The sequence below is a fragment of the Phocoena sinus genome, chromosome 15 (assembly GCF_008692025.1).
Source record: "Phocoena sinus isolate mPhoSin1 chromosome 15, mPhoSin1.pri, whole genome shotgun sequence".
Lineage (NCBI taxonomy): Eukaryota > Metazoa > Chordata > Mammalia > Artiodactyla > Phocoenidae > Phocoena > Phocoena sinus.
In genome coordinates, this window is record NC_045777.1 from 26,417,062 (window position 1) to 26,430,207 (window position 13,146).

The 13,146-nt window shown below is 43.3% G+C and overlaps 1 protein-coding gene across 2 annotated transcripts in view; it reads right to left on the bottom strand.

Moving 5' to 3' along the window:
- Positions 1-12,744, bottom strand: part of KIF3B (kinesin family member 3B) — a 37,707-nt gene extending 24,963 nt beyond the window's left edge. Inside the window, exons 1-2 of one of the 2 annotated variants that reach the window (XM_032605217.1) lie at positions 12,640-12,737; positions 11,322-11,445 (exon numbers count right to left, since the gene is read on the bottom strand). The gene's annotated coding sequence lies outside the window, so the exon portion shown is untranslated. Of the gene's footprint in view, positions 1-11,321; positions 11,446-12,639 lie in introns of both variants that reach the window. The other variant, XM_032605216.1, reaches the window with a different exon arrangement.
- Between the last annotated feature and the right edge of the window lie 402 nt (positions 12,745-13,146).

A 13,146-nucleotide genomic window follows, 5' to 3' on the forward strand; every position in this document is an offset into this window, starting at 1 on the left:
GTATTATTCAACGCGTCAGCATTTGAATTTCTGCTCTGCCACTTAGCTATAAAATCCTGAGAAAGTTACATTAAGTCATAGTTTCTTCTACAAAATGGGATTAATAACAACACCTACCGTAAAGAACTGTTCTAAGGATTATTAAGTAAGCTAATAAATGTTAAATGGTTAGCTAGTGCAAGATGTGTAATAAACACTCAAGAAAGGCAAACAATATTGATCTCTGGGGCGTGAGCTTGCAAGTGATTGTTTTTGCTTTCTTTGGCCTTCTTCACAGGTGCATGTATTTTGTTTCTTACAATCAAGCAGGGGGATGGCAATAAAGCTATTTTTTCTTTGGGGAAAAAAGTCTAGTAACTTGGTTTCAGCTTACACATCTTAGGAAGACGGGCTACTTATCTGGAAAGAAACCTAGAAAGGTCACGGATAAGAAACATGAACAACTAAACGCCTGCTCTGAATTCAAATTGGCGCCAAGCACTCCCTGTCACTTGATGACCCCAACAGGCTACCAAAGAAAGCATTTAACTGATAAGGGGGAAAAAGAGGCAAAGAAATCCTATTTTGTGAAACATTCATAACATACATTCATAAAAAATATATTCAGGGCTCCCTGGTGGCTCAGTGGTTAAGAATCTGCCTGCCAATGCAGGGGACACAGGTTTGAGCCCCGATCCAGGAAGATCCCACATGCTGCGGAGCAACTAAGCCCGTGTGCCACAGCTACTGAGCCTGCACTTCAGAGCTTGAGCCACAACTACTGAGCCCAAGAGCCACAACTACTGAGCCCAGGTGCCACAACTACTGAAGCCCACGCACCTAGAGCTAGAGCTCTGCAACAAGAGAAGCCACCACAATGAGAAGCCAGCGCACCGCAACGGAGAGTAGCCCCCACTCGCCGCAACTAGGAAAAGCCCGCGCGCCGCAATGAAGACCCAACCCAGCCAAAAATAAATTTAAAAAATAAATAAATTTATTTTAAAAAAATATATATATATTCAAGTCTAGAGGATGCTAATTCAGAATCAATGTGGGTCTGGGGCTTTGTTGTATTCAATAGTCACAGCTCATAGTACATTAGGAACTTAATGTATATTCCTCTTCTAATCCTCAAAATCACCTTATGAGGAATAGTATTAGCCTTATTTTAAAAATAAGGATGGGAGGCTCAGAGAAATTAACTGGCTCAAGGTCACACAGCAATTAAATGGAACAGTCAGAATTCAAAACCAGGTTTGTCTTATTAAAAGACCCTAATTTAAACTTATTTTAAACACACAAACACACACACATGTGTATACACATGTGTATTAATATATGAATAGATTAAAACAATTCAAGTTGTACATACAGTGAACAGGTAAATCATCCCCCTATCCCTGGGGAGATACTCGAAGCATATGCAAGCATTAACGTATCTATATTGCTTCCCTACCTTTTTTTTTTGTTTTTAAACTCAAGTTTAAGTATAGTATCACCATTCTCTATCTTACTTTATAGATCTTGGGGCACCCCCACCCCCACCCCCATCCCCACCTTTTAAGTAGCTGCCTAAATGCCATGGTACAGTTCTCTTGTAATGTATTTGATTAGTCTCCTGCTGAGGGAACCTCTGATAGTTTCTGGTCTTTGCTAGTGCAAACAATGCTGCAGTGAATATCCTGAACATATACCTTTAGCTACACACGAGGGTTCTCCGTAGGAGCTATTCCTGGATGTGTAAACACTACACATGTTCCTTTTTGACAGAGGGCACCGTCCTACCCACTTCCCAGGCTGTACCATTTATCCTCCCACCAACAGTGCCCCGACTGCCCACACAACCCCAATGTCCGGGGCTCGTGCTCTGAACCACCACGAAGCTATGAAGCTGGAAGAACCTGCCTGTCAGGAACTTCTCATTCCATGTACTGATCCAGGAAAGAAATGAAATTGTTTCTCTGCTAAACATTTACACTCTGATGTCAGAGACTTAATCAACCACATACAACATTTGGCCCTTGAGTAGGGCCCTTTTTTGGATCTTGATTCAAACACACCGATTGTTAAAAATGTATGAGACCATCAAGGAAATTTGAACATTAAGGAATGTTAAGGAATTATTGTTACATTTTTAGGTGTGGAAATGGTATTTTTTAAAGAAGGTTCTTACTCTTAGAGACACAATTAAAAGCATTTTCATATAAAGTTTTTTTTAACATCTTTATTGGAGTATAATTGCTTTACATTGTTGTATTAGTTTCTGCTATATAACAAAGTGAATCAGCTGTATGTATACATATATCCCCATATCCCCTCCCTCTTGCATCTCCCTCCCACCCTCTCTGTCCCACCCCTCTAGGTGGTCATGAAGCACCGAGCTGATCTCCCTGTGCTATGCGGCTGCTTCCCACTAGCATATAAAGCTATATGCTGACTGGGACCAAAATAATCAGAGGTGAGGTGGGGTGGGATGAATAAGAGGTTATAAGTGAGACAGAACTGCCATGTGCTGCTAACTGCTGGAGCTGGGTAATGGGTCCATGGTTCATTACACTATTCCATTTTTATGTATGCTTGAAAGTTTCCAAGATGGGGGGGGGGGAAAAAAGATTGCCCTCTGACCAATGCCTTTTAACTTTTAAGAAAATTTTAATTGTGGTTAAAAAAACCCCACATAATATAAAATGTACCCTCTTAACCGTTATTAAGTGTACAGTTCAGTAATGACAACGATATTCACATTGTTGTGTGACAGATCTCTAAAACTTTTTCATCTTGCTAAACTGAAACTCTATACCTATCAAATGGCAACTTCCCATTTCCCTGTCTCCCCAACCCCTGGAAACCACCATTCTACCTCAGGGTTCAGCCATGCTGTGTAGCATGCGACAAGATCTCTTTTTTTTAAGGCTAAATAACAACCTATTGTGTGTATGTACCACATTATCTTTATCCATTGATCTGTCCACAGACATCTGGGCTACTTGCACCTCTCATCTATTATGAATAACGCTGTGGTTGATCACAGGTGTACTCAATGACTTGTCCTTTGAATCAGACTGCCATGCAGCTGGGTAGAGAGCCACAGCAAATTCTACATTTAAAAGAGGGAGGTGGCCTGGAATAACAAAAAAGAGATTCAGGCACACCTGGGAACGAAACCCAGCCCAACCGTTCCCAGCTCTGGGACTCCAGGCAAGTTCCTTCAACCAGCTAAGCCTATATCCTCCTCTGCAAAATGGGACTACCACAAATGCCCTGCTCCTTGGGGCTGTGTGAGGATTAGAGGAGGACAAGCATGACAAGGCCTGGCCCACAAGAGGTGCTTCTGCCCTGACCCAATTTACAGGAGAAAGAAACCTGAGACTTGGAGAGAGAAGCAACATGGCACACTGAGTTCATCAGCAGCAAAGTAAGCAGGAACCAGGGCTACCGGGCTCCAAAGTTCACGGCGTTTTTCCACACCAGCGTGTCCCAAATGTCAGTCATCTGATTGTCTCTTCACAATTTCTGCCATATCCATACACCACCTGTACCATTATTTAGTTAAGATTTTGCTTTAAATCTACTTTAACACTTTTTTTTTTTTTTTTAATTATTTTTTTTGGCCATGCTGCATGGCTTGCAGGATCTCAGTTCCCTGACCAGGGACTGAAGCCAGGCCACAACAGTGAAAGCCCAGAATCCTAACCACTAGGCCACCAGAGAACTCCCAAATTTCTTTTTAACAGAAACTTCGTATGACTACCATGAATGGAAAACCAGTATCACTTGTTGTAAATAGAAGGTAACTGAAACTAAAGACAAACAACCATATTACTAAATTCGAACTAGATACTGTAGCTTACCTAAGGCCAGAGGCCTGATCTCTCTTGGTTAGAAAGCCAGTAGAAGGGTGAGATAGGGAGGGTGGGAGGAAGGCTCAAGAGGGAGGGGATATGGGGATATATGTATGCATACGGCTGATTCACTTTGTTGTCTAACAGAAACTAACACAGTATTGCAAAGCAATTATACTCCAATAAAGATGTATTAAAAAAAAAAAAAGAAACTAAGAAAGCCAGTTTAGCACGTGTTAAGAAAGACTGCAACCAAACAAATACTCTCCTTGACATAGTCAAAAGAACCAAAAGAGTTTCAAAGGGAATAACTCTCACCGTGTCGTTCAACGTAATTTAGGATGTTGTGTCTGAGTGTCAACTAAAATCTTCTGTTCCACCTGGTTTAGCTCCGGAATCTAAGGCCATCCATGTCCCCAAATCAGAGTCCCGTTATCAAGATCCCTGGTGATTGGTGTGTACATGAATGTTGGAGAAGCTGCCCACATATGCTACCTTTATCGTAAACAGTTCCCAAAGTTGATCAAGCAGAATGTTCCATAAATCACAGAATTTGTTTCAGTAATATAACGAGTTAAATACATTTAAAAAAATCCCCTGCCTAAAGTCCACCAGAACTGTCATGGTTCACTGTTCAGTTCCATAATGACATGCTCTCACAGCTCATTCAGTGCACAAAACTGATCATGTACATACAATATTCCTGCTTAATGTCACCAGCCAACAGTCTGTTCATAGAATGAAGGGTTTAAATGTTAAAGGCTCAGGTTCTGGGTCCTACTCATAGGGAATTCTGTATCAAAAAGAAAAACAGATTAAGAAGCAGCAGCAAAGAAGGCGACAAAAACTATGAAAAGATACCTTATGGCTTGTGAATTATACCTCAATAAAGCTTTTTATTTTTTTTGAAGATATTTTCAGGGTCCTAATCAAATTTTAAGAAGGAAAATGTACAGTTCTCCTTTTCAACTTTTTAAAGTTCTAACTTTCCGCAAACTAATTTATTTAGAATTGTTCTCTTATGAGGCTGAGAGGGAAGCAAAGATATTTACTACAGCACTATATGTGATTATAAAAAGCCAGAAACAACGTCAATGCCCAATGCTAGGGAAAGTTTACTAGCTCATAATTACTAAACATGGGAAAATGGTTATGAAATGTTAGGTGAACATTTCCAAATGCAAAATGGGAGATACACTTTGAGAGCAACTACCTAAAAAGATAGCTGTGCAAGTGGACAAGTAAGCTGAAACTGAGTCAGGATACCCTTTGCACAGGTAATCCCTCTCAACCAAACTGCACTAATGTCTGCCTTTTCAACTTTATTTAGACACTACCTTGTTAAAAACATTATTTAAGGAGGCTGCCTTTATAATTAAAATTTTTTAACAATGAAAGGATCTAGTTTAAAGAAATCATCAGAAATGTAGACAAAAGTTTATGCAAAGAAAAAAGAAGTTTATGCTTTTTTTTCAAGATAATCTTCAAGATGTTCTCTGTAGCATTATTCATAGCATTTAAGTATTGAAACCTGCCTAAATGACAATGACTGGGGAAACAGGTAAGAACTGCACATTCATGAGATAAAATACATTTAGGAATATATTTTCCTTTGGACAGTAAGATGTTTTAACAGTAGTTATTTCTGAGTGAATCTTATTTAATCTTTTCAGGGTTTTCCTCAATGGAAATTATTTTTACAGTTAAAAAAAATTCTATTAAAAAATGCTGGCAATTGAAGAAGTAAGGAGGGAAAAATACTATATATTTCTTAGGCTAGAATCTGACCTGCTATTGCAGACCGTGCAAAACCAGTAACTATTTCCACCAAGAACTGTCTTCTTGCTGTTATCTTAAGTAACTTGAGCTGACATTTTGTCTTACCTGGATGGAATCTTTTATGATTTACTAGCTAGATTTCTTTGCTTAGGTTACTGAAATGTGTTATAAAGTAATGGTTACTGCAGTCCCCTAAGCTGCTGGAGACAGTACTATGAGCTTTAGTTTCTGTGTAATTTATGTCACACACAAAAGCCCCAAAGCAAGCCCTTCCTGAAACCACTGCTGAAAGGGATGTTAAGGACCCCAGAGCGGGTAACAGCATGTCCAGTCTCAGCTCCCAGTGGTCTATTACAATCTCTATTTCACTTGGACTCACTTCCATTTATACACTATGTTCAAATATGACAAAATGCAACTGCTGCAAATATCTTGCCAAAAACTTAAAAATAAAACCACACCCACCACAATTATCACTGGTGCTCTAATGCAAACTATGATTTAAATAAATCAGCATACTAAAAAGATAGATCTGCCTGTGTGTGAAGAGCTCAGTGTCTGCTATCAGTGTGACAAAGTGAAGAGACACAACGTGTCACCAAGATTAACTGAAGCCTTAAACAAGAACATCCCAAGCTGCAATGCAGATGTGTGATGCTGATAAGATGAGCTGATTGCAACGATCTCTGACTGCCAAGAAACAGCTCTAAAAGCCCCACCCTGGAAGGCCTGGGAGAAAGCCCTGCATGAAGTCACCAAGGAAGAGGAAAATATTACCCAACTCAAAGCTGTCTTTCAGGCAGCACTGGAAGAGCCTTGGAAGATTATCCCACATCCTTATTTTGCCTATACAGACACTGAGGGCCAGAGAGGCTGAGTTACTTGCCTCGGGTCACACAGCAAATGGCAGAATTGCTATTAAAATTCATGTCTCCACCCAGATCCCACTGCCTTTTCACACCAGAATTTCCTGTGGTGGCACAGGCCTTGACCAAGAAATTTTTCTAAGACTGCAGAGATAAGGGATGTTGAAGGGAAAATAATGAGCCCACGTGGCAGACAGGGAAAACCGAGGCTTGACAAAATTGAATCTTTTACAGATAAAAAAATGGGTAAAAATATTCTTTGGTGACAGAAGATAGGGTAGTGGTCACCCTTCTGGAGGGAGGTGAGGAAGGCTTCTGGAGTGCTGCTAATGTTCTATATCTTGATCTGGGTGGTGGTTTCATGGGTGAGTTCATTTTATGAAAATTCAACAAACTATACAGTTACAATCGTCTAATTTTCCTGCCTGTATCTTATCCCTCAATAAAAACATTACATTAAGAAAAGAAAAAAAAAAAAACTGAATCTTTTGCAATTAGTCAGCAGGTGGCATAGGGCTTTAGCCACCCTCTCCTCACCGGTGCAGATGTTATCACCAGAATCAAGAAACAGTTCAGGGCCGAATGACTCAGAATACAAGCTCTCAGTTCCTACCTGCTTCATGTTTCAGCCCTGAGTTAGAGCTAAGAAGGATGAGAGGTAGCCTATCTCACAAATCAGATTATCTATTTGTTGCCTATCAGTGAAGTAACTGACACCCATAGTTATGTTAAAATACCTCAAGGGTTTTTCCCCTGATTTCTTCAAACATTCTATGAAGTCAGTTTTCTTCATCAGCCTTTAAAGTTATTTACCCAGATACAGAAGAGAAAGAAAGGCTTTTGACAAGGTGTCAGGGATGTACTGCCCACCTGCAGAACAGATGAACAAGTGAGTGGTAGGAAGAGCGATGGACCTGGAATCAGACCTGGGTAAGTTATTTGACTTTTTTGTGCCTCTACTTTCCTCTTCTGGAAAATGGGATTCATAACAGTCCTCATGTTACAGGGTTGCTGTGAGGACTAAATGAGACGACATGTGTAAAGTGCTGAAAACAGTGCTTGGCTCAATAAATGTTAGCTATTTCTATTACAGGCAGACCTCGGAGATACTGCAGGTTTGGTGCCAGACCACCATAATCAAGCAAATCTTGCAATAAAGCAGGTCACACGAATTTTTTGGTTTCCCAGCGCATATATAAGTAATGTTTACACTATACTGTAGTCTACTGAGTGTGCAAGAGTATTATGTCTAAAGAAACAATGTACATTAATGTACACTAATTAAAAAATACTTTATTGCTAAAAAATGCATCATCTGACAACGCAGGGTTGCCATAAACCTTCAAATTGTAAAAAAAAAATGCAGTACTTGTAAACCACGGTTAAAAAAAAAGGTAAGCCTGTACTTTTATTATCATTATCTTTGGCAAGTCCTAGTTTTGCTACTTATTACCAAAGGAGTACATCTCAAGCTTTAATGTACTCAGGAAACACCCGGGGGTCTTGGTAAAATGCAGACTGGCTTATTATATCTAGACTTAGACTCTGCATTTCTAACAAGCTCTCAGGGCACATGGGTGCCTCAGTCATGCAGAACACACTTTGAGTGGCAAGGATCTCCCGAACCCAGCACCCATCGGGTGCTTCATATTACTGACCAAAATGAACGACGCCTCAGTAGCTCAATGCTTCATCTGTAAACTGGGGATAATACATATGCCACGTGATCTCAACTGACTGAACATCAGTACACAAGAATGCACAGGAAAGAGCATTCTAAACTGCAAACAAAGCTACACAAGCAGAGCTGGTAGGATTATCAGTCTTGCTATTCGCAATGCTGAATTTACAACATTGTGAAGCCTAAATTTACAGGGGCAATTACTAGCATACGTTAAAAGAAGGCGCGAATTCCCTAGCTAGAATTCTAGCAAGAACACAACAGCTTCTCCAGGGATTCCCAAATCAAAAGCTCTGAAACTTTAGAAATGTCATTCGATGGCCAAGAAAGAACCACTTTGGCAGGGAGAGCGTGGCCATTTGAGGCACTAAGCTTCAAGAGTGATCCCTTTCTCTCTCGCAGAGATGGCCAGCCTCCTCCCAGCTTTCATCAGCCAAGATCTCAAGTCAGGACAGCAATGCCAACAGCATGAGACAGATGAGCACTGCCCTGGCAGAGCCCACACCTGTCACTCCACTAGCTGGCAAAGAGCCAGACTTCGAGAAAAGCAGGGCTTCCGGATGTCCAAGATGGAGGCTTCAAAAAGATGTACCTGGCTATCTTCCTGCAGTATAAGCAGGGATCTCCTCCCCAGAGGCTATAAGTATGAAGTTTACACCTGTGCCTCTCCTCCAAGGGTTCACAGGGAACCAGAGCTAATTCTTCCACACAGGGCACCTTACCAAAAAGTTCTCTCATCATTTTAGAGGCAGATGGCACCACCACCATCTACCTAATTGATCAGGCCAAAAACCCAAGAGACGTCTCTGATTCCTCTACCTCTTCCCCTCAACCACCATCCTGCTGGTTTCACCTCCATGACACATCCCCAATCCATCCTCTTGTACCATCTCCACTGTCACCACCCTAGAAAGCCGCCATCACCTCTCACCTGGCCTCCTAACTACTCTCCTGCCTGCCATTCTTACACCCCTTAAAATTCACTGGACACAGGGGCCAAAGTGATGTTTTTAAAAAACAAAAAACAGATCACATCACTCCCCTTCTTAAAGCCTTCAATGCCTTCCCATTGCCTTTGGAATAAAGTCCCACCTCCTCACTCTAGTCCACAGGCCGTAGATGACTTGAGGCCTCACCCCCAGCCCAGCCCCCACTTGGCCATCTCACCATTCTCCCCTCCCCGCACCCCAGCCCACCTGCTCCAGCTGCTCTGAGCCTTCTTTCAGTTCCCAGAACTTACTAAGCTTATTCCCACCTGAGAGCCTTTACTTTTGCTGTTCCTTCTGCCATATTCTCAAATGTTTGGCCCCTTTCTGGCAGCAAGTCTCAGCAAAAATGTCACCCCCTCAGAGTGGCCTTCTCAGACCACCCAATTAATTGGCAGCATCCCCATGGGGAAGTCACTCTCCATCACATCACTGTTTTATTGTTTGCACAGTACTTATTTCCATCCGAGTGACCTTGTTCATTTATTGGTCTATTTTTCCAACGCTGCCACTAGAATGGAAGCTGCACGAGAGCAAGGACCTCACCTACCTCTCTACCATCATATCCCTAGGCTAGAACTGGGCCTGACACATACCAGGTGTTCAGCAAATGCTGAATGAATGAAACTGAGGCAGTAGAGGTAAAAGCTCTGAGCTTGGAGTCAGAACGCCTGGAGGTCACTGTGAAATGGGCCACCTACTAGCAGCCTGGCCTGTCTTACCTCAGGTCCCTTGACTGTAAAATGCGAATCTCAATCTGCACCTTCCCTTCCTTGCAGGGTTACCGATAGACTAAGTGAGTAAAGACACGTTTAAGCATTTTTGTAAACCATCAAGGCACCATAAAGAGAGCACCGTATTATTAGCCAGCATAAGAGAATGCTCTTTCTTAGGGACCCATAAATCAGTGGATGAAAGGGCTCAGAGAGCAAGCCAAGGCTTCTAGCCCAGGCACCCAACAGAAGCATGAGGACACGAGAGATGTGAATCCGAAGCTTTACTCTGAGGAGGGCAAACACAAGATATGGATTCATTTAAAGACATCAAATTCATTTCAAATGCTAGTAATAGGGCTTCCCTGGTGGTGCGGTGGTTGGGAGTCCGCCTGCAGATGCAGGGGACACGGGTTCGTGTCCCGGTCCGGGAAGATCCCACATGCCGCGGAGCGGCTTGGACCCGTGAGCCATGGCCGATGGGCCTGTGCGTCCGGAGCCTGTGCTCCGCAACGGGAGAGGCCACAGCAGTGAGAGGCCCGTGTACGGCAAAAAAAAAAAAAAAAAAAAAAAAATGCTAGTAATATGCAAATTAAGCTCTGAGGTCGTTGAAGAATGTGGAGTTGGGGCTGATCTCCACATGCTCCACTGTGCTTGGCATAAAGGGATTTAGTAAACATTTACTGAACTGGGGGTCGCACTACCAAACCTGGAATCCTATCATCAGCTTTCATTTTTCTTTGCAACCCATTCTGGCATGGGATTACAGGTTCCTGGGGCAACTCTGTAATACTGACATTTATGACATTTATATAATACTATGACAGCTACTGTTTCATGCATGCAATGACCCTGTGAGGTTGACAGACCTGGTATCATCAGCACATGCTTTAATTTATTGATTCACCAATCATAAATAGAATATAAAGTATAATACAGGTGCTAAGTTAAGCCCGAATAACAATAATGTTTACCAAACATGCCAGGCACTTTACATGTATTAGGTGCAAATAAATCCTCATAACAGCCATATATAGTGGATACTATTATTATCTCCCTTTTACAAATGATGAAACTATAGCACAAAGAGATGAAGTAAAATCACTCAGTGGCATGCAGCTTGGAAGTGGCAGAGTCAAGATTTGAACCCAGGCAGCCTGATTCCATGCTTTTAAACCACCAGCCTACCAGCCTACCAATCAGGGCCTACCAGCCTACTCCTCTCACTTTAAAGAGGAGGGGGCATGGGGACAGAAAAGCCCCTTGTAAACATTCCAACTTTGTTTTGAGGTCCCCACTTTGGATGGTATCTATTTAAATGAAGCTTTATGTAAGATCTTGTTTCCTTGCCAGTGGAAGAAAAGCCTCTAGCCAAAGCAGTCAGAAGGAACAAAAGAAGACTCTTGTGGCTTTGTAACAGCTACTGCTGAGAAATCAGAGATATCAGGGTACAGGGAAGAAAATACAGGATTTACCTGGAAATGTGTCCAGCTCCATCACTTAATAGGTATAAAATTCTTAGGCAAGTCATTCACTTTTCTTAGCCTCAGTTTCCTCATCTTCGAAATGGGGATGACATCACCACCTACCTGGCAAAGTCTATGTGAAGATTAAATGAGATAATATACCAGAAAAGTGCTTCTTAATCATATACAGTTGACCCTCAGTATTTGTAGGGGATTCCAGGAGCCCCCTTGGATACCAAAATCCACGGATGCTCAAGTCCCTTATATATAAAGGTGAAGTATATACCTTCCTTGAAAAAAAATCCACATCCACACAGTTCAAACCTGTGTTGTTCAAGGGCCAACCAGACTTGTAAATAGCTATTACTGTTTCAAGCACTTCTCAAAAGACATAAAGATAACTCTTTGTCTTCTGGAAAGGTCAACAAGGCCTAAGTAGAAAATAAAACCATAACCTCAAACAACTACAAGGACTTGACCCCAGGGTTTCCCTCACCAGGACTACTTTGCAGAAGTCCACACCACTTCCCTTTCTCTGAGCAGAATGAAGCAGTAAAACTGAGGGTGGGGGGGATGTCAACAGGGGGAGGAATATCCAATGAGCTGGTGAACTGCACACCTAAATCCTACCTGTCTCAAAGTCAACCCCTCCAGGAAGTCTTACCCAAACCACCTCTCATGCCTCATAATAGCTTGCTGAGCACTTACTATGTGCCAAGCTACTTGACATACCCATCTTACTGGATTCCCACAGTGGTTCATTAACGCATTTTACAGATAAAGAAAAGAAGGCTCAAGGAGATTAACTTGCCCAAGGCCACACAGTTACTAAGTGGAGATGCAAAGTCTCAAATTCAGACACTCGGACTTAAAGTTGGCCTCTTGGTCCTTCTCCTCCCCATTTAAGGCACTTTCAACATACACCTCTCATAATCTAACCACTCTGAGCAGCAAGTGATAGGACCCCATTGTGCCAAAAGGTCAACTGAGGCCAAGAGGGGAAGGGACTTGTCCAAGGTCACACAGCGAGCCGGGGCAGCGCTGAGGTTTGGACCCCAAGCTTTCGCTTCCCCGCCTCCCTCCCGAGCTGGGTCCCAGACTCCGACCCCTCGCCGCCGGGTCTGGGGGTCGGGCCGCACTCCTGCCCGGGGGAGGAGGGGCGAGGTCGCCCGGACTGCCTGAAGATGCCCAGGAGGCAGGGCAGAAGATGCTCCCGCTCCCGGAGCAGCAAAGCCAGTCGGTGGTGCTGCCCCGGGCCTTCGGGAAGATCCCAGGCGGCGGAAGGATCGGCCCTGCCCGGCGGTCGTTCGCATCGTCGCCGACTCACCTGCAGCCAGAGCCGAACGCGGGCGGCGGCGGCAGCGGCGGCTGGGGCGGCTGCAAACCGTGGGCTCAGCCATTCCCCGCTGCCCCGGATGGGGAGAGACAGAGGCCGCTCACTTCCTTAGCAACCCGGCTCGGCGACCTACTTCCTTAGCAACCAGTGTCAATTTCAATAACTTTATTGGGACACGAGCGGCGGACATGGAGAGCCGGGCGAGCCAGGCGGGGAAGGGCCGGGCCAGGTATTGGCGCTTAGTAGGTATCCAGCCAGCAGTCTTCGGTCCTTTCACCCATCTAAGGGGGTATGAGACGAGCGCGACATGGCCTGACAACCACCTGCTAGTATCTCGTGCCTCGGTTTCCCCATCTGTAAAATGGAACGCACTAGCTTGGTTGCGCCATTTGACCTTTCCTAAAGCGCTTTCACATCTCAAATTGCTGAGATAGCTCCCATTTAGGGCCCACTCGGTGACTCAACTAAAAATTTAGGAATCATTTCTGTCCCTTCCCT